The sequence below is a fragment of the Psammomys obesus genome, unplaced genomic scaffold, assembly GCF_907164565.1.
Source record: "Psammomys obesus unplaced genomic scaffold, mPsaObe1.curated_primary_1811, whole genome shotgun sequence".
In the NCBI taxonomy this organism is placed as follows: Eukaryota; Metazoa; Chordata; class Mammalia; order Rodentia; family Muridae; genus Psammomys; species Psammomys obesus.
Window position 1 is genome coordinate 27,402,189 of NW_026596134.1, and position 24,618 is coordinate 27,426,806.

Here is a 24,618-nt window from a genome sequence, read left to right on the forward strand (position 1 = left end):
TTTGTCTTATGACCTCTGCGTGTTAGCTGAAGCACATAAGACACCTCACCCACACACACAGCATACATGCACGCTTGCACAAACACAATGAATAAAAATTTTAAGTTCTCTGAAAACTCCACCAAGAAATGTTAACAGTCAATTTTAAACGGGGCAAAAGGGACCCAATGGCACTCTTCACCACAGAGGATACACAATCAGTAAACAGATGGTGAAACAAAACATTCACCCATCAACCATCCGGGACTATTGATATGAAAACCTAAGACATCATTGTATGTCCGCAAACATGGCCAAATGACAACACCCTAGGCGTGGACAAGGACACTGATCGACTGGAGCTCACGTATGTTGTTATATGAATGCACAATGATGTAGCCATTCAGAAAAATAGTGTGCAAGATCCTGAGATGTTAAATGTAGGAAAACACTGTGACACATACCAGTTTTCTAAACTTATGTGGGAGGATGAGGCAGGAGCATCATTCCAGCTCAGGGGATGAGGCCAATCTAAGCAATACAGTGAGAACTCATCTTAAATAAACACATTGTGTAACAACCACATAGTCAAATAATCCCAATTCTGGGCAATTATCCAACAGAAATGAAAGTATACCTCTATATAATAAATTTTTGTGAAACTCAAAGCCTGTAACATCCCAATGCCTCTCAGTGGGCCACTGGATAAGCACTCGGCATATCACAACAGGGAGTCCTACAGCTGGGAGGGACCAGCGACCTCACCACTCAGGTGACTCTTAGACAATGCACCGAACAAAAGAAACCGGCTTCGATCAATGATCCATACAAAAGAAACCTGAAGGGAAAAGTACAGGGAAGAAACAGGATCAGCTGCTGCTGCGGCAGCTGGAGTAGCAACACCTGGAGACTTTGAGCAGGGAAAGGTGAAGTTCTGTTCACAATTACACATCAAGGGAAAAGGGCAACTTTATTTCAAGTTCATTTTTTACAACCAGCAGCAACCTTCCTACAAGTAACACAAACACTGAACTGAGTTTTGCCACAGAAACTGGTTCTAGGGTTAATGGAAAAATGCACTACAAAGCGTTACTGCTGCAAGCTGACTTACAGGACACTTTAAAAGATGCCTTCAGCTCGTTTCTTTACAGAGCTAGCTGCTCACCCACAAATCTGCAAGCAGTCCGCATCCCTGGGACCTGGCTCCGGGCTTGGGAGATCCTGGTGTTACAAGCAGGACACCAGATGCAGGAGCTCAGAGACATCCAACACTGTCCACTGTGAGCCATCCCACCTTTGTCTCCAGGGACTCTACACAGCTCCTCCACAGGAAGCCACACTCATGCACAAGCACACCATGCTGCCTCCAGGATGGGCCGGGAACCAGCTCCCATTCCTGCAATCCTCACAGTAGATCTGATGTTCTCAACCCCATGACCAGACCAAAGGTAGCGCTCGCAACTCCCCTCTTAAGCTCCTGAGAGCCCACCATATGCAAACCACTGGGAAAATTGGTTCCTAAGACATGTCTCTATAGCCTGTCAAATTATTGCTAGCCTTCCACTTCCATTAGTACATAATGAAGTACCAATCACCAAATTGATTTTTACTTTTTCAAGCAACACCAGGATAAGGCACTAAAAGGGCAGCAAACATGCTACCCGAAGCTTGCTTTCAGTGCGCTCTTCCAACTTCTCATGGACACCCAAATACACACTACACACCTGCAGGAAATACTCACTGATGTGTTACTATGCTTTGCACACTAATAAAATGTAATGGAGCAGCTATGAGTACCTTCCCTTTTCTCCCATTATTCTCTCTCCCAAAGGTTTCCAATGCCAGAACCTATGGCTGTGGAGAGCTCTCCCTCCTTCCTTCTGACCATGGCTACTGAGCTCATTTTTAATTCTCTGAGGAAAATTCTACCAAGTACATGCTGGAAGGTTGAGGGGGGGAGGGTACAGAATACACTAAGATTCCCAAAAACACTATTCTCACAAAGTCATACCAGAATAATTAAATAATTCAGTTGCAAACATAAGGAACGGCTATTCTGAAGTAGGAGTGGCCGCTTCTTGGTGTGGACCCTGCTAAAGACCTGCTCAGGGACAGGTGAGCCAAACCTAACTGCATGCTACAGCACTCTCCAGACAGAGGCGTTTCTACAGTCCTGTTAGACCCGGGACTGGGGCTTTCTAAAGTATGCTCCTTGAGGGCCGTGGCTTCCTCCACATGGACAAAATCAGAAAGCCAACTGCTCTACTCCAACTCTACATTTTCTATCTGAGCCACCCACAGAGTGCCCACCACTCTGGGCCACCGAAACATCTATGTGGTTACCCTACAAACAACTGGATTTCCTTTTTTTTTCCCCTAAGGGGGGGGGGGTTCCTCACAAGCCAGAAAACATCAGTTCCCCTGGGGTGGAGTTATACGTGGTTGTGAGCTGTCCCTTATGTGTTTGGAAACTGAACTCGAACTTGGGTGCTTGGCACTTAACCACAGAGCCATCTCTCCAGGCCCAGAACTAGATTTTCTTAGGCAGAATCCACTTTCTGGTTAACCTCGAGGTTCATACAAGCTTGCCCTGGGAGAAGGCTCAGCTCTGCCAAATTTTTACAGCTCATTTGTGTTTGCATTATCAATGGTCCTCCTTTGCAGTTTTAATTAAACTGATTAACATAATCTTCACGTCTGCATGGGGAGCTGTGTGGGTGGCATGTTTCAGTGGACAGAAAGCAACCCAGAGAATGAAAGCTCCTCTGCACACGACAGTCCCCCACACACTTGCTGGGGCTGCTCTGCTCCAGTTGCAACCCCTTCTGGCACAGGCCCAGCAGGTGCAATTCTAATCTGAAAAGCACACAGTTCCTGGCCTGTGAAAGTGTGACTGACAATGACACAAACATGACCTGAATTCACAACTGTCCTTTCCACTGTGATCTTGGTCGGGGCTTGTGTGTGTTGGTGATGTTCCCTCTGATTGGCAGCAGTCGCTCAAGCAGGTAGACTATGTTTCAGGGTGCACTGGGCTAAGCCTTCAACAGACTGGTGAAGAAGGACATGGTGAATTGCCCTTGGCTTGCCGTGAGGTGGAGGGGCACCTGACTAAGTTCATCTCGTTTCTCACAACAGTTTAAAGCTCTATGACTTTCTTCCTCACACCAATAAATGTGCTCGTTTTGAAAGCTGGCTCTGACAGGTTCCGCTCTCAAGCTTCTTTCCCCCCCATTACTTTGGCCACACAACCCAACTCCTCAGTCTTTCAAAGTGCAATCCAGGAAGGGAGTCCCGGAACCATCACCCTCTCTCTGTGACAAACTGCCACAAGCACCTCTCAAGTCTTGCTATCTTCCTTCGATACCTACTTTACTATGGAAGCCTGGGAGTAACACAAGAAAACAGGAATCAGAAAAACGGGCAAACAAGTCTTTCTGAGACTATCTATTTCTAAAATGCACACATTTCTACTTCACTTGGTTTTCTCTTGGTTATTATGAAATCCGTAACTACTATTGACAGTGACCAATGAGATCATTTAGCGATCAATATGAATTTGATTAAAAAAAAAAACTTTACTTTTACACTTATGTAACAGAGGCAATGGTGTCATTAGAAAAGTTAACACCCATTTTAAGTAGCGATTAGACAATGTAGCAAAATGATTGTTAATAATTAATACTGATTCATGATTATTAATGCTGCAGTTGTTTCTTACCCGCTATTATAAAAATAAGTAACACAAAAAGCCGTTAAAACTTTAATAAGCCTTAAACACTGGGGCTTATTAAATAAAACACTTAAAATAGGTACCACAAGAATTGCCCACAGTTTTAATCCTGGCACTCAAGAGGCAGAGGCTGGGGGAGCACTGTGATTCAGGCCCAACCTGGTCTAACACAGCAAATTCCAGGCCATCCAGGGCCACACAGAATCAATCAGCAACAGAAAATTAATGCTGGCCTATGCGTAGACATTGAAATAGCAATGAAGAGAAACGCTAGTTTCGTATGACAATTAAAAGTGTTGTCCCCAAAAGGAGAGAAAAATGTTCCTATAGATAATACAATAAAAGGGAAGACTGTCGTCAAAATGTGGGTTTGGGGCCAGGCACAGTGGTAGAGGACTTGCGCAGCATGTGTGGAGCCCTAAGTCTGATTCTCCAGCATGGAGAGCTATAAAACAACCACCACCACCACCACCACCACCAACACACACACACACACACACACACACACACACACACACACACAAATACTGAACAATCAAAGAACAATAAGGCCACTAAATTTGGTTCTTGTGAACAATATAAAACAGATCATTAAAAACTAGCTGGTCTGAGGCCAGAGAGAAAGCTCAATGGTTACAAGTACTTGCTGCTCTTTCAGAGAACCTGAGTTCAGTTCCCAGCACCCAACTCATGGCTCACAGATTATCTATAGCTGTAATTCAAGGGGATCCAAGGACAGACAGATACACACACACACACACACACACACACACACACACACACACACACTGAAAAATAAAATAAATTCTTAAAAAAAAAAAAAAAAGGCTGCCCTGCCTGAGACTATAAATACCCAGTTAGTCAAAAGTAGTAGTGAACACTGAGCAAAACAAATGCCAATCTTGAAAACAGACATTTAATTTGGTTGATAATTAATACAAATCTCTACTTTAGGCACTATTTTCAGGGTTAAGTAAACAAAATGTAATATAACCCTGCTAAGAGGACATAATTAGAACAATGAATTTTATTATCTCTGCCTCCAAGCAGGTTCTACTAATGCTGTTGTTTATCCCAGCAAATGAAGAGCAGCCTGGGAACTGTCCCAGTTTCTCTGAGAGTTATCAGCTGAAGCTAATGTTTCCTGAGACAGAGGTCTGCTTTGTTGGGTACTTGAGCTGCCCAGTGCCCTTGCCACTTCCTCAAACACTGTTCAGTGAGCAGAGGGCAGCACAGAGACCGCCAGCTCTGAGATGTCACTAGAGTATCCTTAGAGAGCCCCCAGCTGGCAGCACTGTACTTCATTGAGGTCAAAACCACTGTGGCCTCCCCAGCAAAGGGAAAAGTGAATTCCAGCTTAAAGCCTAACAACAAAGAGTCGCTTGCTCTGGGAGCTTGCTCTGGCTCTTCCTGTCTTGTCTGTCTTCAAATACCCAAGTAGCGTGGGACCTTCGGCTTCCATTCTTGCATTCAACATGGGGCTCCCCCTTCTCCCCTAAAGCACTTTAGAACTGGCCAGATTATCAGGATAGTGGAGTATTCGCTGTCTGCTTCAATTCAGTACATATGAGAACACTAAGAAGCCACCACTCAGAAGGCTGACTGGTTCCCACGTCACACCTGTTGCTTACTGCACTATCAGGCGAGAAAACTCAAATACTAGAAAGCCCAGAGGGTATCATGGGGCAAACCCCATAACAGAGCTAACAAAAATGAAATAAAATACCCATCAAAATCAGACCAAGCTAAATATGGAATCAATTTGGTTTTTCCATTTTAACAACCACTACCAGGCCAGCAGGGTCTCATTGTGTAGCCCACCAACCCAAGTGCTGGCCTGGGTTCACTTCAACTTCTTAGACTCTGATTAAGTTTCTTAGCTCCTCCCACATCAGCTAAGTAGAACAAGAGTACATAAATATGGCATCTTCTACCTGATGCCACATATGCATACCAAGTTTTCAGTCTTGGTCTGCACTTCCTACCACTTGCTTCATGATAAAAGGAAGCCCAGTTATCAAAAGTTCGTGCAATTTGCAATAGCAATGCTGTTTTGTTAAGGAAGGCAAACCTTAAAAAGGTTTTCACCAAAGTACTAGATGCAGATTGTGACCTAACACGTGTTTAACCTGATCATCAGAGAGAGAGCAAATTCTCGGAGTGCTTCAAATCTCCACTTATAAAATGACCTTGGGCTGAGTGTGTCAACAGCAAAGCATGTGTTAAACGTCAGTTCAGGTCACCAACAATAAAGCCCAAACTATGAAGTCTCCAGAAGGAAATAGTGCAGGATGTCTACAGGCCAAGAATGGTATCCGAAGAAAGCAACAAATTCAGGATAAGAAAATATGCTTCCTAAGACACAAAATTAGTATCTGTGAATTAAAAAAAAAAAAAAGAGCATATTAAAAACTTTGTCAGGGCTGGAGAGATGGCTCAGTGGTTAAGAGCACTGCCTGCTCTTCCAAAGGACCCAGGTTCAATTCCCAGCACCCATATGGCAGCTCACAACTGTCTATAATGTCAATTCCAAGGGATGACACCTTCACATTTTCACATTAATGCACATAAAATAAAATTAAATAAAAACTGTGTCATTAAGCCACACGGCATACACGGTACGAGACAGCTGGAAGAGATGGATATGAACCTCAATCTCAAAAGATGAGAATGTGTATCCACAAAGTTTAAGGAACCCACAACTCAGTGGTGCAATGCCCATTGTTCCATGTGCTGGGGGGGGGGGAGTAGAGAACAGGGGACAGAAGGGATGCTGGCCACTCTCTCCTGTGAAGAACGAAGGCCTGGAGACTCAACTAAGTGATGACAGCAAGGAAAGCGGCTTAGACTTGGCACAGTCTGAGCTGTCTTTCAAGACATGCACTTTGCAGAGTGCTAGTCAGTCTCCACTGAAAAGAAACTCATGAAGATGGCAGTTCTGACAGCTTTTTAGGCCACTTTCGAAAGAACTTCTGCTCAACCGTAATGCCAGAGCAATGATTCTTATTCAAATTTACTCAATTCTCTAAACCAAGAAATTTAAGGTTGTTTGGATGGAAGATAGATTTTACTTTAAAAACTAGATTTATAACACATCTTGGGCATTCTGCCTTGTCTAAAAATAACTCTTCTACAATAATAGGCTAACACTGTAAGGATACAAAGTAATAGAAAATGTCAAAGTTGCCAATAATTATTAAAGTTGTTCGGCCAGAATTCCTTAGCTGTGATTTTACATAATTACACATTTGGTTCTGTCTAGACATGCTATTGAGTTGGATTCATAACACATACCACCCTACCCCAGTGCTGGCAGACCAGGGTATAATACAGGGCTGTCCAGCGCAGTTCTCAGGACAGGAGACTGAAGAGAGCTGAATCTTAACATATAGACGCCAACGACTCACAATGAAATGGAGATATGTCCCACCCAGAGCCACATTATACACTGTGGCAAGCGCTCGACCTCTAAACCACTGACCCACTCTGCACTGTGCCATACCTATTGCAAGTTGTTCCTGATGAACCTCGCAGTGTGTCCCAACATCCTTACCCCTCCTGCATCCCAGAGTCTGTGAGACTGTGCAGAGCCTGACCGGCTATTTCACAGATCAGTAGAAGGATCTAAAACTGTCTCGGGGGACTGCTGGAAGCTGTTTAGACTGAGCTGCCACTTGGAAAATGATACCACATGTTAAATAAAATAATTTCCTTTCTTCTCTTAAGCAGTACAAAGAGAAAAGAAGCACATGATTTCTAAGCACTGACACAATAGTAAATGGAGAAGTTTTGATCAGAGTAGCTAAGATAGGCAATGCTACAAACAGAAAGGACTTGTGACAAGCAAAATTATTTTAGAATAAAACTGGAGTGGCATCCAGCTGCTTTATAGAAGAGGAGGGGCAACATTAATACTGGGCAGGACAGGGTGCAACAAGAAAAACAACAGAACAAAGTAGTTAAGGCATACTAAAGGCAAACAGATGTGAGTTCAAATCCTGGCTCTGTACCACGTCTGCTGTGTGAGTTGCAGAAATCATCTGCCTTCTTACCAATCAACATCCACAGGAGACGTGCTTAGTAAAGTCCAGGCACACGTCAAGTGTTAATGTCCACTGTGGCTATGACTGTCAGCAGGAAATTTCTCAATAAGGGTTTGGAATTATCCAAATGGATAATATACAAGAAGCAAATATAATAACAAGCATCATACCAATTAGGAGTTCAATAACATGGGAATATAAAGTTCTTCCTCTTCCTCTCCAAGTATTCTGAGGAACGAGAAAAAAACAGAAGAACCCCCTGCCATCGACTATTGCTGCCAACCCCTCACTTGATCAAATAAGGGCACAGGCAAACACAGCAAAGATCAAAGTAAACAACCCCAGGCAAAGGTCCAGAGGCACAGCAGCCCCGCCTACCTGGAATTCACCTTCTTGAAGTTTCACTACAGCAGTTTTCTGGGCAGCCTGCAACCATCTGAAAAGTACCTGTACAGGATAAAAACATGGATTTAGCACGGGGCTGAGAACGAGAGGGCAGTCAGTCTCACTGTCTGAACAGGAACCAGGAGGCATCCAGCAAGTTCTCTGTGAGTTTTGTCAAACGTTGACACGAACAAAGGTGATTCCTGCAAGAGCCTCCAGGACAATGTGAAGCAGGTACCCTCAAGGCATGCCTAGTCTCAGCACAGGATTCCAAACCTTCACCGGAAAAGGCAGATCAAGGCTGACTAGCCAGGGTGACACCAAGGAGAAGCACCAATGTGCTGTGTCGAGACTCAATCTTCAACACAGTGCTGGCAGGCCATTTTGTTACTGGTGGGAAAGTTTCTTCCTGAACTCTACTGCCATCACTGTGCTCTTTGGGTGATCTGCATATAAGACAAAACGCCTTATAGACTTTGCTCCAACCAGACGTATTTTCTTCTTCTTCTTCTTTTTTTTCCCCACCAAAAGACAGGGCTTCACAATGAAATCCTGGCTGGCGTTGAGCTCAATTCACAGGCCAGGCTGGCCTTGAACTTGATCTGCCTCCTTCTGCCTCCCAAGTGCTGGGATCAAAGGCATCCACCACCAAGTTAAGTGTCTTTTTACCTATGCAGGGCAGCTCTAAGCCCATCTTCTCTGAGATGAGTCCTTGGTGAAGGGTGGACAGAGACACTCCTACAGGAAAGCTGACTTATAACACCTACGGGAGCTTCTGATAAAAACACCCACACACCAAACACACTGGCATCAACCACTTCCAGACTGCCGGTGAACTGATAGGATCAGCAGGATCTTCCGTCCCCAAAGTTCTCCACATTCCCTCCTATATAGTCCCCAAGACCCCAAGCCGCATGCACACTGTCTCACTTCAGAGGAGTGACGAGGGTCTTTCAGTTGTTCTGCTTCTGCCGATGCCTGCCCTCTTCCTTTTATCTCTACATCACTTCCATCAATGTAATCCCATCTTTGTGGTACATTATGTACCCTGGGTCGGGTCCATTCTTCCTCTAAGTTGTATCAAGGTCATCCTGTATGCATCTCCGTAACACCCACGGCTCTGTGAGTGACTCTAAGATGGCCCTCTAGAGGTTACAGAGTTCGAGATACTGCTGCATGCCTGCTGTAGGCTAAATGGTCTGAGAAACTGGACCCCTTGTCACCACAACTGTAGCAGAAACTGGCTGGCCAATATATCTTAGACTGAAAAGGGGAAATGGTGACTTCAGCTCCAGGGAGTTCAGAAGTGAATTACAGGTAGAATTTTGCTCCAGGTTCCATTAATCTTCCTAAAAGAAAAGCCAAGCCCTTTAACATGTTCACAGAGAAAACAAGAGCCAGGTTTGCTGTGCATCCTCATTGCACTAGAGCTAGAACCTGGGAAGGGTCTCAGTTTTCTTCTCCATCCTTCCATACAATCTGTGCACAACTGAACCTAAAATCAAAACACCAGTAGTTCACTGTCCCTATGACATCAGCCACAGGAAAGACACCACTGTTCTGCACCAACCAGCACTCTGACACCAACAAACATCCAGATGAACATCTACCTAAGGCCTCAGCCTAAGAGGGAAGCAGCTGCCTTGACATGGCCTTTCTTTATCAATCACATTTAAAGATAGGCTATTAAGAAAGGCCTTGGCATCCAGTCCTGATGAGACCTGACAGGCTAGGGTCAGATGGAAGGGGAGGAGGACCTCCCCCATCAGTGGACTTGGGTAGGGGCATGGGGGCAAAGGAGGGAGGGAGGGCAGGATTGGGAGGGGACGAGGAAGGGGAAGACGGCTGGGATACAAAGAGAATAAATTGTAATAAATTGAAAAAATTAAATAAAATAAGAAAGGCCTTGGCTACTGTTCAATGGAAATATCACTACCTAAAGCAAAAATACCTTCAATTTTCCCAAAGCAAGTCTCTCAACCCATTTTCGATTTGAAATCCCAACGATGACAATCCGTGCTGTGCTTGTTCTAAGGGTCTGAGGGCATTTGGAACACAGGGTTCCAGTGGCACAGCAAGGCACTTGAAAGCAGTCAGTGCCTCAAAGCACAGCCCCAAGGCTTTGTGGCTCAGGTGTGCCAGAAAGCCCAGCAGGTCAGAAGTAGGAGTCACAGGCTAAGCAGCTGACCTGATTAGCCAGGCACTAACCACAGAGAAGGTAGCTGATATCAAACCCCAAGCCCCAGGAGAAGACTATATTCAACACAGACCTGCACAACACAAGCCCACACCCAGCCTGGGCTTCAACCGGCAGCACAGTCACTTCCTACAATGAGCTCACTGAGTAACAATGAGCAATTACACACAGAAATTATACCTAGACTGTGCTAGAATCATAATCACTGGGAACTGAAGTTCCCAGCAAAAGCCACACCTATGCTAAAGATTCTACAAGGCTGAGTGACTGTTTTGAACTGACTGGAGGGAGTTGGAATGTTGTAGAACCAGAACCAAATTTTCTTGGACTATTTTTGGTGCTCTTAACAATCATTCACTCTATCTTACAAAACGTCCTTTTAACTTTTAGAAGGGACCAACAGACTGCTGGCTCCTACAAACACAAAGCTGAGGATCCACCAAGCAGCATCTGAGGCCTATAGTAAAACTGTCCTGCTTGGTGGGACACACCCACCTCATGTTCACCAGTGCATACGAAGAGGTACCTGCATTTATGGCTTTTGTTCCGTGGCCCCCATGAACTTTATGAGAACACGCTGTTCAGGGTGACCTAGATCCACATCCTGATCGCGGCCACTCAGATTTAGCATTTTTCTCTTTGATGAGAGCTGTGCTTTATGCAGACCCCACATGTCAGCAGCTAGAAGCTTAGCATGTGCTTGGAATTTTACATAAGGATTTCATGTAAGAGTCTCAATTACCCTTTGATACACTACAAATCTCCAAGAAATCACCACCCTCTCTAACAGAACAGTATCACACCCACAGGATCAGCATCAGGCTGACATATTGAGTTCTTAGAAGTCTGAGTGGTCCACAGCAACTGAGTGTGACAGGTACTGTTACCACAACCCCTGTGGTGGCTGGCGTTGTTACTGCTGAATGACAACAACAAAGGAACAAAGTAAAAGGCACAAAAGGGAAGGAAGGCAGCTGCGATATATTACAGAGCATTACACACTAACTGCCCTATGTCACTTCATCCATAAGCAGAGAACCAAATCTGCTCACCACCTCGTTAACATGGGTTCTACATGCTACAACAAACCACCTTAGTTGTGGAACACTGTATGTCACTCATTGTCACTACACGGAGGGACATCACAAACCTGTGGGACTCTGCTGAACAAGGTTGAAGTCAGTTGTCTCTACGGCCATTTATTTGTGTTCGGTCTATGATGGCAGACTCCCTTTTCTCAGCGGAGTTCTGAAAGTCTCCCCTGATTTGGGTGATTCCAGGTCTTATAAGGAGGTCACATAACCCTCAAGGCAGATTACAGGCCAGACCCTTCCCACAAGGAAACTGTTCTATCAAGCACCTAGGAATTCCTAGAAAGGTCGCACCCTGCTAAGGACCAGTGACCTTCAATTGTACTTGGAGATCCCATCTTCCCTCACCCCCACAGAACAATGAAGTGCTGTATTTTCCTTCTGGTGATAAGACCATTTAAATATCCCTGACTCCCTGACCCCGGAGAATCAAACACTTTCACCCTCAAAATCCCCCCCTCTGACAAGGATTTATATTGCCCTTGATTTCACATAAATAAAGATATGCAGGTTTACACTTTCTCACTTCAAGACTGTCTGAGATTCCTTATTTATCCTCTGCAGAGTTGGGTCCCATTGGGCCTCACCAGGCCTGTGTCTTGGCTGCAAGCCGACCAGGCACAGGCTTTGGCCCATCTCTGCCCTGCTCAGCACAGCAGCTTGACAAAGAGCTGTAACATTTTGGTATCGCAAAAGGCTTTGGAATGCCAGAGCTTCCACTGCCACCATCAATCTTCGGCTAAAGAGCTAAACAGTAACACTCTGGAAAGCGTTTTCCGTATCCCAGATTAGTGCACTTGGGCCTCACCCTAAGGTACTCTAGCTTCCCCTGAGAGAAATGGAACCCTGTTCTCCATCTGAAAGCAAATTCCAGGCCCCGCCAAATGGAGACAGACACAAACCCAGGGAAAAAGTGAACTTATAATAATGAACCATATGTCCAGTGACTTTGGATTAAAAAAAAAAATACCCTCATGACACATTAACAAAGAAACCAGCAGTACATGCAAAAAAAAAAAAAAAAAAAAAAAAAAATTCTCATAGCTGCTAAGAAAGAGTGAAACCATGGAAAACTATTTCATAGTTACACCAAACACCACAGCTGGGCTGCCATGCTGGCAGAACTCATCAGAAGCGTGAGCAAAGCACTTGCTACCATCTTTAAACGCAGCCCAAATCCGGCTATAAACACCAATGACATCTGCACTCCACTCCCCAGAGTAGTCTGGAGGCAAAGCATAGCAGACACCATTCTGAACCAGTGTCTGAGCATTTGAATAACATGACTTGAATGTGCTCTTTCCTGTGGCATCCTTTTATTGCAAGACCAACACAGAGGTTAACGAAAGGTACCCTTTCCGTGAGACCTTTACAACGCCAAGTTTCTGCTCAGTGTTGTTAGATCACAGACAACCAACCACTGTCAAGTGAGATGCTCTGAGCTGAAGCCATCATCCCTCTTCTTCTGCAGTCTACTTAATTCACTAAACGCCAGTGTGCTCTCAAAGATGGTTTTTCAAAGGAAAGAAGAAAAAGGCAGTAAGTTCTATCTGTAGCAAATCAAGAAGGGATATGAAGAAGCTGAAGCCATCCCAATGGTCTGACCCAGTAACTCTTATTTTAGGTAATTATCCTAAGAAAATAATCAATAATCAATTTCTATTAAATGCACACGCAAAATAAAAACATAGACGCTCCATCTACAACACATGAGACACATTAGTCTAAGACAAAGTATAGTATTACAAAGTAACTTAAAATGTTGTTCCAAAATTCTTTAAATGGATGGAAAATATTCAAAGATGCAACTAAATTTGAAAAGCAGAAATACCATTCTAACATGCTACTAGAAAATTAAAAAATTCATAGAAAGCACAAAGTAAGAGAACCTCCCATGAGAGTGGTATCCCTGCTTTCCCTTCCCCTCGTGAGGGAAAGCCAGCTCGGAGGGGCTGGAGGGATGGCTCAGCAGTTGTGAGCACCGGCTGCTCTTCCAGGGGACCTGGGCTCCGCATAGCAAGCAGTTCACAGCTGGTTGTAACCTCAGTTCCAAGAGGTCCGATTCCCCCTTCTGACCTCCTCAAATACCAGGTATGCCTAACACACACACAGACATACACGCAGGGAAAATACCCCCACACATAAAAAATAAAATTAAAAACTAGTTTCTGTTACTTATGTCACTGCCCACAAGAACAAATCCTTTTAAACAGGCACAGGAGAGCGGCTCTCACAGCCGGCGAGTCTGTTTGTAAGATGTGCAGGGCGAGTAACTAAGAGAGAAGATACATTTTCCAGCAACATTTCAAGGAAGAGTAGCTGTTAATTGACTATTAATAAAAAACTGTTAAAGATATTTATAACCTGAATGTAAAAATCAGTGTTTTCTGATTAACTAAGAGTTGTTTAACAATAATAATACCGAACACTGATAGCACATAGGTCCTTTTTGTTTTGTTTTGTTTTGTTTGTTTTGGTTTGGTTTTGGTTTTGGTTTTTCAAGATAGGGTTTCTGTGCGTAGCCTGGGCTGTCCTGGAACTTGCTGTGTAGACCAGGCTACCCTCAAACTCAAGAGACTTCCTGCCTCTGCTTCTCAGGTGCGCCACCACTGCACACAGGCAATTAATCATCAAACATGGGCAAGGGAGATCTTCGGTGGATAGAGTGCTTGCTGTGCATGAGGACCTGAGTCGGATCCCCAGGAACAATGTAAAAAGCTGGGCGTGGTGATGTGGGCTTGCAACCCTGGTGTCAGAGCTGGGGGACAAGTGGGTTTCCAGGAGCTAACTGGCCTGGCCAGGTGAAGAGCGAGCAGCTGGTTAGGATGAGATCATCTCAAAGAGGTGAAATGGAGGACAGTGACAAAGGAAAGACACCTAGCTACTTCAACCTGCAGCCTCCATACACGGCGCGGGGTTGAGGGGAAGCACTGCACGGCAGGGGGTGGGGGGTGGGGGGTCAGTTAACCAATCTGAGAGAGAAGGTCCAGTCTCTCCCAAATCACATCAGAACACAACAATTCGGCAAGGCTAAAAGCAAACTCTGGTTCAAATTAAAATTCCTAAGGAAGAAACAGGATTGAATTTCCCTGAGTAATCACTTTATTGGACGACAGAGCCACTGAGCTTCCCTGCTCTGTGCAATGGATCCTCACAGATATCTAGGTCTCTAAAGGTAGAGTGTCGCCTAACCCAGGCCTTGGGCAACTGAGACTCTCTACCTAGTTAGGAATACAGGAAGCCACAATGTTAACAGAACAATTCTTTTACCCACTGATAACAAAATTTAGCGGTTCCCACTTGATTCTGAGTTTACTAGTTAAATAAAGACGGTGAAGCGTGCCCCTCAGTGCACTCGCAGCAGTGAAGGCATTCCCCTCCTGAGCCTGGCTTACAGGTGCCCAACATCAATACGATTCCCCAAAACCAAAGCAAGGGAGAGGGCAACTTGTCCTCACAGTCACATTAAAAGCACAAACTACTTGCAAAGAATAAATGTCATCCAACCTCCCAAGATGAGAAAAAAAACAAAAGAAATATAACCTGGGAACTGTGGCTGGAAGCCAGTCCCAGGTGCTGGGAACTCCAACTTGGATATCCATCTCCTGCTTCAGGACCAATCAGAAGACAAAGTACTTTGTGCTTCCTCCTTCTAATGATGCTCTGATTTCAAAATGCCCTACAGTCCCAAGGAAAGGACTGAATGTTGCACTGGCTTTCTCAGGATAAATGCTAATTTGATGAGGATCTTATCCTGGTTCCATTGAAGTAAATGAAGTTGTCTTTGTGTCCACAGAGCTGAGAAAGACAGTAGCTCCGCTCTATAAAGACTCTGGGTACCTAGCAGTTGGAAATGGGTATCATTTTCGGGAACACGGGCCACCGTCTAAGGCATTAAGCAGAGACAGAAACTAACGCCAAGGTTCGGAGAGCCTAACTATCAGCAGTTCTGCATCTAACCCTACAAGACTGAGAGCTGAGTGGGCAGGAACTGAGAACTGAAGAAAAACAGCCCGCTAGAGCCTGCATTTCATATGTTCCCTTAAGGCCCAAAGTGAATGTGTGTAATCTAGCTCTCTCTCTCCTGCAGGAGCCAAGGCACCCACAGACGTGTTCTAGAACGGGAGGACAGAAGCAGATCTCGAATGAAAGAGCATGGCATTCTGCTGTCATCTAACTGACTTACATTTCTCCCAGAAAGGGGCTACTGTAACTATGGCTACACATACATTTTCTCTTAAATTTCAAGTTCAGTTGGATCTTCAAAGTCTACTTTCTACAAAGCAGAAGTCATTCTGCCTAACCTATTTGGCCAACAAGCTTACAACCACCAAGGGCAGAGGGCACTGAGGGCGTGATCCCACAGGCAGATTGCTCTTTCCCAAGTGTCTTAGTGTGTAACTTACCTCAATACATACGGGTAATGTCCCCCACTTCAACTTGACAAAATGGATTCCAACTGAAAGCCAAGTTTCAATTTATATTCACCCCATACGGGGGACTAAAAAAAAAAAAAATACTGACAACCACTAAAAGGTAAAGTTACTTAGAAGAGATTTAATTTATGGATCTCAAAGTTTATAGTGAGCATAAGAAAACACTTCCTTTTAAAACATAACAAAAACAAGACTACCCTATCAACTGGCTTCTTCAGACTAGATATTAGACTAAAACTTCAAAAAGTGGCGCTGGGAACCAGTAGGAAGGCTCAGCACTTAAAGACATGTGCCACCAACTGGAACAAGCTGAGTTGGATCCCTGGAACCCACAGGGTGGAAAAAGAGAACAAACTCCTGTAAGTCGTCCTCTGACCTCCAAACACACGCCTGTGGCACATCCATGTGCTAAATAATACATGCATACATACATACATACATACCTACATGAATAGAATAGGTTTTAGGTAATGGTATCTAAATAAATTTTAAAACAGCAGAAGAAAGAGCAAAACTGTACATATGCTACATATCTTGAAAGACAAAATGACACTAGAGTGTCTTTAATGGTCTAAAAATCAAATCTGGAGAGGGTTTTTTCTTTCCTCTTTTGTTTGTTTTGTTTTGTTTTGTTTTGTTTTGTTTTTCAAGACAGGGCTTCTCTGCGTAGCCCTGATTGTCCTCGAACTCGCTCTGTAGACCAGGCTGGCCTCAAACTCAGAGATAACTGCCTGCCTCTGCCTCTGCCTCTACCTCTACCTCCCAAGTGCTGGGATTAAAGGCACGTGTCACTGGGGAGTTTAACTCAAGAATCTAAGCACAAAATTTCTATCTACATACTAATAAAGCGTGGCCCCAACTTCAGTGACACTTAGCCTTTACAGATCCTCCAGTGGCACTGCGCCATTTCGAAGCATGGGAGCCACAGAAGTGCAGGCTCTTTTTCCAAGGGCCAGAAAACCTTTAGGGACAATTTTTTTCCAAATGTTCTCATTTGTCAAGGAAAAAAAAAAAAAACTTATTATTTATACAAAATGTATCCACTTACTAAAAGTCTTCACTAAATGTTAACAAAATAATACTTTTTTCATAATTAATTACTGGAATTAGAAAAAGTCCAAGCTGCCAGGAAGGAATCTCATTGCTACTCCATGTTTTGGCAAACGTCCCTGGATTTCCGTCTATCCTCTGGGCTTTGAATCAAGTAACTGAAATCTTGGCTAAGAAGCAGGTATGTTAATTTGGGATCTTGACCCTTCTTGAAAGTAAGAAAAAGAGAATGTTATACCATGTGCTTTGCATTTTTTTTAAGTCAGCCCATGAGATGTGATGATTTTCAGTTACCTCAGTTCTGTTTGGTTGTCTGGTCTAAAAGGAACTGAAGCGTACCTGTACACTGCCACTGACATCTGAAACAAACCGTCTGACCAAGGCATTTTAAAATGACTAACCAAAAAGAGCAGTTTACAAGCTTTCCCACCTAGTACAAAAGCTCCTCCTAGGAGACAGAAGGAGTGATGACCTAGAACTTGCCCAGCATCCATCATCTAGACAGCACTTGTGTTCCAGGTACTAAAGACTCAGCAGACAGCGAGGAACAAGATAGACTAGAATCTGGCTGCAGTAGTCTGTGCCCTTCTAGGCTCAACTAGACAGACAATATGCTTCAAAACCAGTGCCAACTAGTGGTCAACAAACTCACTTTGGTGCTAATGGGATTTACTTTTTGAATTTCCTTGGTAAATCCTGCCTAAATAGCAAGCAGAAGGCTGTGTGTGTGTGTGTGTGTGTGTGTGTGTGTATACACACAACATATATATTATATTGATAAAGGTTCAACCAGGGCCCTTAGGAATTTTCTGAGCAATAATACAGGACAGGGGTCACCAGGAAGTATGGCCAGAGCTGGCCCTTCTCTGTAACTAAGAAGGCCACATGGGATCCCACCTAAATGGCCTGGCTGGTCACATGCTTCATAAGAAAGACTTCAGATCTCAGACAGACTCACAAACAACCCTACACAGGGCTGTGTAAGCATGTCAGGATTCCAACAGAATACCAGCAATCCTGTGTTTCTAATTGCCCTAAGCCCTGATCACCATACTGACAAGATTAGAATCAGAATTATATAATCAGAATTCTAGCCCACAAAACAAGCATTTCCTAAAGGATAAAACTGATTTCTTGACACTTTCTCCCCACCTCCCTTTTTTTTCAAGACAGGTTTCTCTGGAAGTCCTGGAACTCATTCTGTGGACCAGGCTGACCTCAAACTCAGATATCTGCCTGCCTCTGCCTCCCAGGTGTGGGGATTAAAGCTAAATGCCACTAAATCCCAGCTTCAACATTAATTTACTATTGCATTTCCTTTTCTTTCTTTCTTTCTTTTTTTTAACCCTCACTCTGTAGACCAAGTTGGAGCTGAATTTACAGAGATTCTCCCACACACTGGGATTAAAGGCTGCACCACCACACCTGGAGTGAATCTTAACTTCCTTTGTCTGTATCTTTTAAAGATTTTTAAAACAAAAAGATATGTTAGCAGTTCCCAAAACAGCCAAAGTTTCTCAACACCTACAGAAAGGAGATCCAAATTCTTCAGCAGGGCTCAGTCCCAGCCTAACTTCTCACGTATTTCCTATGTCCTTCACATGCCCTTCACTGCAGACATGCTGAGGTGAACTTGAACTTGGTACTCCTGTCCTTCCTCACATATCCTCTATTTACAAAGTCCCCCCAAAACACTGTCCTCCAGTCCCAAAGTTCATCTCTCCAACTGTGCCTAATTCCAGGGCCACCTCTTCGGGCATTTCCCAGGATATCTGCTGAGTTCCCACAGGGTGGCCACACACACAGAAAGAGCATGGCTTTGGAGACAAACACATATCTGTTCTACCCTAACAGTTAGGCCTGACAAACACAGGGCAATATCATTCACCTTAGCAGACCTGGAGCTCTGGGCAACATTTAATGCCATGAGCTCAAATCTCAACGTTAACAAAAGCCTTACCTTGCTTGGGTGAGTGGGGCGGAGCAGACACATCAGGAACCTCAGCTGTCTCCCCTTTCACCCGTGAGGACCTGCATCTAGTTCGTCTTTTTTTTGTTGTTGTTTTGTTTTTCTTTCCAGAGCTGAGGACCAGGCAAGCGCTCTACCATTGAGCTAAATCCCCAACTATTTCTTAGCAAGAAAACAAACAGAAGGGCAAACAAATTCCTGGAAAGTTAAAAAAAAAAAAAAAAAAAAGACACACCTCTGTTAAACATACTACCAAGTTGATTAACTGATTGAGAAGAGATAGGAGTCAAAATTATCTTGAGCTATCTTAGTGCACTGAACAGTCATCTATTGTCTACCCCTGTGACTGACCTAACATTCTTGTGACTATTAGGTAAATCCTTTTGGAATGCAATAACGAGCCCCTGGGTTTCTTTGTTCTATTACTACAAAAACTGCATCAAACTCTTACCACATCGGAACATGGTGTTTGGGGTGACCTGAATCTGTGTTCCCGGGCCAGTCACTTACATTTGGGTCCAGAATAAACTGTCTCATTCCCTTTGAGGTAAGGGTTGTGTTTTCACACTGAATAAGCGATTAGCATACACCACTCGGGCTGACTCCCACACCCCAGGCCTCCCGCTCACAGCTCTACTCTCTGATGCAAGGGTCGAATCAGTGTTCTTCTCTATGGTGACCCCTCCTCGGTCGTCACCTGCACAGCCAAGGTAGACACTGTGCGAGGTTCCCTAAAAGTTAAAAGAGTTCTAAGGCTAAGAAACAAGGGATGACACTTGGTGAAGTGTTGCTCATTCCAGAAGACTCCATTCAAAAAGTAATGGCTAACCTGCAAATGTCTACCAGTGGACAGACAACTACCTTCTCCATGGCTATCAGTTCCTTTACCCAGCTTCTAGAGCATTCCTTGGGAAGGTGACTTGGCCTTGAGTCTCTCACCATTTACCACACATTTCCCTTTAACTCTTTTCATGATCTTACACTGGCTGCGAGAGCAGAGGCTCTAAGCGGACCCGTGTGTAACTGACTGCCCTTTCTTTTTGACCCTTCCTTCCGTCCCCTCCCAGAGCAGGAATTATCCAAATCTCACAGAATCATGTGGGTCCCTCTCCTAAGTGCTCATCACCTATAGGCCCCACAGTTAATGTCTGAACAGACCTAGACAGATGTTCACATCGAACCAGGAATTCAACATCAAAAAAGGGATTTTACCTAGAAGCACAAAATTCAGACATAACAGACCAGTGAACAGAAACTGGAAATGTAAGGGACTCTTTTTGTCCAATCAAGTACTGCAATACCCAAGAATCATTTCTAAAGGAGTCTCTGCTGAAGGAAAATCAGTATTTCACATTCATTTTTCATAATTTGTCATAAAAATAACCTAGTTTACATTAAGGTAGTGTTTGAAATTACCCACCAGTTTAATTAAATAAAAGTTGATGACTTTTTTTCCAGACAAGGTTCCTTCATGTAACCCTGACTGTCCTCTAGAACTCTTTATGGAGATCAGGCTAGCCTGGAACTAAGAGATCCAACTGCCTCTGCCTCCTAAGTACTGGGATTAAGTTTGTGACACTATACCCAGTTCGATATAAAATATATTTTAACCTCATTATTGTCCAATCAGTACCAACTCACTAAAATGTCCATTTCCACCCTGACATTTCAGAAATCCAGAATAAAAAAATGAATGCCCTAGCTGTCTTTGTGTGGGATGGTGGTGAAGAGAGAAAGGTCATGACTCTGGAACTAACCACTGGGTACTCCCTTACCTTTGTGCAGCATACTCTTAGTGTAGAGGCAGGGCCTGTGTGACTTCAGCAAAGCCTAAGAAGCCAACTGCTGACCCACACTCTGTACCCCTCCTCCTGGAAGTCTTCCTGGTGAGGACCACCAGCCCTCACGACACCAGTCCCCAAACAAATCCAAAAGCAGCAGGCAGGCTTCAGAGGCAGAAAGAAAAAAAGAAAAGAAAAGAAAAAAAAAAAAAAAAAAAAAAAAACTGCTCCCTGAAGATTTTGGGTCAGTTCCAAGAACCTTCCTTCTCTCTCTGCCAGCAGCACCCATCAATTCCCATAGCAACCAGCCCACGGCTTTCCAACTTGTCCAAGAGGGAGGCGCGCAAGCTGCAGCAGAAGCACACAAGAGTAAGGTCTAAAACCCAGGCAGCAATCTTGGCGACATGCTGGGTGCTTGCAAGCTCCAACAGTGTCTCCCTGCCTCCCAGTTCCCACACTACCAGACTATGCTCTCCTCTGACCCTTCAGGCACACGCTCAATCACATACCCCAAGGCTCTGTTTTCCAGTACGGTTTTAGATCAAATCTGTAGGGTAGCAAAGAAATCATGGCCCCCCTGCCATGTGGTGATGAGTCAATGTACTCAATGAGAGAGACTCTAGAATGACATTAAGATTGTGATGACCGGGGAGTGACAATTTGAGAACCGCAGAAGTGATGAAAGTTTGCTGAAGTGGCAGAAGACAGGGCTCCAGAACAGGATGTGAGGGATTGCAGGGGCCCAGAAGCACATCTGTCCCCAACATGCTCCTCCAGGACACTAGAGTCAGGAGCATGCCTCATTACGGTGACTTTCAGTAAGAGCAGAGGTAGTAATCAGAACGAGGGGATATATGAGTGATCACTTAGGAGCTGTGGGGATATATGCTTACCCTCCTATGCAAGATTCCAGATTCCACACCACAGAAACAGAAGAATAAAGGAAGGATGAGAGGAAAAAGAACGACTAACAAATCCAACATGTTTATCTAAAGAATTACTGTGTTCAAAGAGATTTTTCTCTTCTCCCACTTGAAAAGGAGAAAAACCAAACTAAAAGTTCCCAGCATGGACTAGGTTTCACATCTTCGTATAAAATGCAAAAGCTAGCAGGCATGGAGACAACGCACCTGATGGGAGATGATACAATGGTGGCACTTGTCATTGCCCAAGGTCTGGAGTAGCACAACTAGCATTCTAGCCCACACCTCCGCACACTTCACGTAGCAATCAATAATTCACTCCCAAGTGACTTTCCACCGAAGACCCCAGGGCACTGTGGTGGGAAATGTCCAACTTTTACCTACCACATATGGCTAACTACCCAATACATGATCACAAAAGATCCTAAGAGAGCATTCCACATTACCAAAGGACAGGGAAAGGAAGGAAACATTCGAAGACAGAAATCTTGCCATGACAAGAAGTCAGTTTTAGAGTAACTACCTTTATGTGATCAGTAATAAATCTTCCTAAGCTAAACTTAGAGAGAGAGGGAGAGAGAGAGATGAGAAATATCTGAGGTATAAGAAACAGTTGCCCAGGAGATCAAAGCTTCTAAAAGACATCTAAATTCCCATGTAAATTTGCTACAATTTCAGTAAGACTAAGAGGATATTTTACAGAATACTCAAAAGCTAAGTCTACAATTCCTGTGGGAAAATAATGAAGAATAATTAGGCTAATGATGAAAAAGAAGATTAATGAGAAGGGCCAGCCTTAACATTTGTCAGACAGTGAAAGTATGGTACATCTGTAATAATTAAAAAAGAGCAAAACTGGTTCCTGAATAGGCCATCAAATCAAGGGATACACTAAAATCCTAAAAGCACTCAAGGGAATTCCATGTAAGATCGAATGTAACACTTATAATAAAATGAATACAGAGAGACAAATGTCTCAACAATAGTGATGGCACAGCCAGATATACTGGAGAAGGACCAAAGGGATGGCTGCTCAGCCAAATCAAGCACAGTAACAAGAATGCTTATACAGCAACAGAAACCACCAGGATCTTCAAAGAAAGCAAGAGAGAGCCCACATTTCTTCAAATAGGACATAAAAATCTAATAACAAAAAAATTAATAATGAACTTAAAAAATGTACAGCTGGCAAAAGTTATCATAAATGGCCAACTATCAACCCTGTGAAAAGGAAAGGTTACCACAAAGCACTTTATTTTTAACAGCCCATCTGGACAGATGAACAGGCAGAGCGCAAGAGTCAGTCCACACGCGGGAGGTTACCATTAGGCATTTGAAAGTATGTTCCTGTGTGGCCTGAAACGGACAGGAAAATAGCAGTGAGAATCCGCTATTCACCTGGGAAACTGACAAAGATCACAAAGCTAAGCCAAACTGAACATGGCAGATATACCTGTAATTCCAGGCAGGAGGATTACAGATTAAGACTCACCTCCAGCTGTATCTCATATTCAAGACCAGCCTAGACTATCTGAGACCTGTCTTAAGAAATAAGCATTATGTATGTAAAGTAAAACAGCAAGACCACACCCCTCTTTAGACCCAGCTACTTGGGCAGCTGAAGCAAAAGGTAACATAAGTCTGGGTAACACGCTGAAAAGTCATCTCAAACAAGTGAGATGCAAGCAAAATCTTATACTGTTAGCAAGAGGGGTAAAGTAGTATCTACTATTAAGATACATTTGTGTAATTTATTTGGAGAGAAGTATTAATACTTGAAACAGGCTATAGCAATAATAGTCTTTAAACTAGAAAACCCTCTAGATAAATTGTATACTTGCAAGTCAAGGTTAGCCACTGTGTATTTTCTTTTGCTCTTACAACTGCCTGATAGTAGGTAATGTAAAAGAATGAGGTTTTGACACTGAAAATCCTAGACTGGGTGGCCCATCAGTTTGGCTTATGGTAAGGGCCTTCTGGCCACTTCACAACGTGGTAGTTACTGTGACGGCATCATGGTGAGAACATAGTCAAGAGAAAAATAAAGTGAAATCCAGGGACCAGTTTTATTCACGTAATTATTTGGCGTTTGTGAGAATTAATTTCCTCAGAAGACCTGCCCTAATCCCTTGTGAAGGTAGTGCTATGGTGACATAATTGCCTCACTATGCCCCACCTCTGGTATGTTTCAACACCTTAATATGACACACTGGGAGTCAAGCTTCTAGCATATCGCCCTTTGGGACGCGGGCAACCAAAACTCATCCAAATCCTAGCAGCTGCTGTAGTGCTGTTAATGCCTAAAGCCTGTCACTGAGATACTGAATGATAAGAAAAATTCTTCAACTAAAACGGAAGCAGTGGGCTGTGCTTCCATTTACATAAGAGCTACAGGTTCATGCATAAATATAAATGCCATGTGGTAGCTGAGTAAATCCTGGGGAAAAAAGAACGTTATCAGAAAACCTACTAAAGCCCAGGTATTCCTACAGAGTCCTGCTTCACTGAATATGCGTGGCTTCTATTCTTTTACATATCACCAATGAGAAACATCAAAGTACAGGTACTGTACTTTGTAAATTTTCAAAACCTTCCCTCTTGGCCCCTAAATATGCACCTGACTCACTTTCTAGGTTACAAATCCTTTGGAGGGGTCACCATGCCAAGCTCAGCTCTTGTGCAGAGAGGAAGCTGCCTGTGTAAGAGCTCAACAAATGAAAGCCAAGTTGAGAGTGGACAAAACGCTGACATTCAATTAAAACATCTATGCTGTCCGCTGTATTAGTTATTCGTCCAGGTCATGTGATAAAACACGTGACCTGGGCAACTTCAGGAGGAGTTTTTCGGAGCTGACAGTTCCAGGGGGAAAAGAGTCCTCCACCTTATTGCAGAGAAGGTTGGTGGCATGGTGACTAGAGCTGGAGGCTGAGGGCAGAAGGCTCACATCCTGAACTACAAATAGAAAGCAGAGAAAGCAAACTCCAACTAGCCGGAGTCCTTAACCTCTTAAAGTTAGCCCCAGTCGTGGAGGA

General features: G+C 43.8%; 1 protein-coding gene across 2 annotated transcripts in view; it reads right to left on the reverse strand.

The window, feature by feature from the left end:
* Sipa1l1 (signal induced proliferation associated 1 like 1) overlaps positions 1-24,618 on the reverse strand; it is a 288,319-nt gene that overhangs the window by 188,886 nt on the left and 74,815 nt on the right. For both annotated transcript variants that reach the window (XM_055593255.1, XM_055593253.1), the window contains exon 3: positions 8,134-8,202. The gene's annotated coding sequence lies outside the window, so the exon portion shown is untranslated. The remainder of the gene's footprint in view (positions 1-8,133; positions 8,203-24,618) is intronic.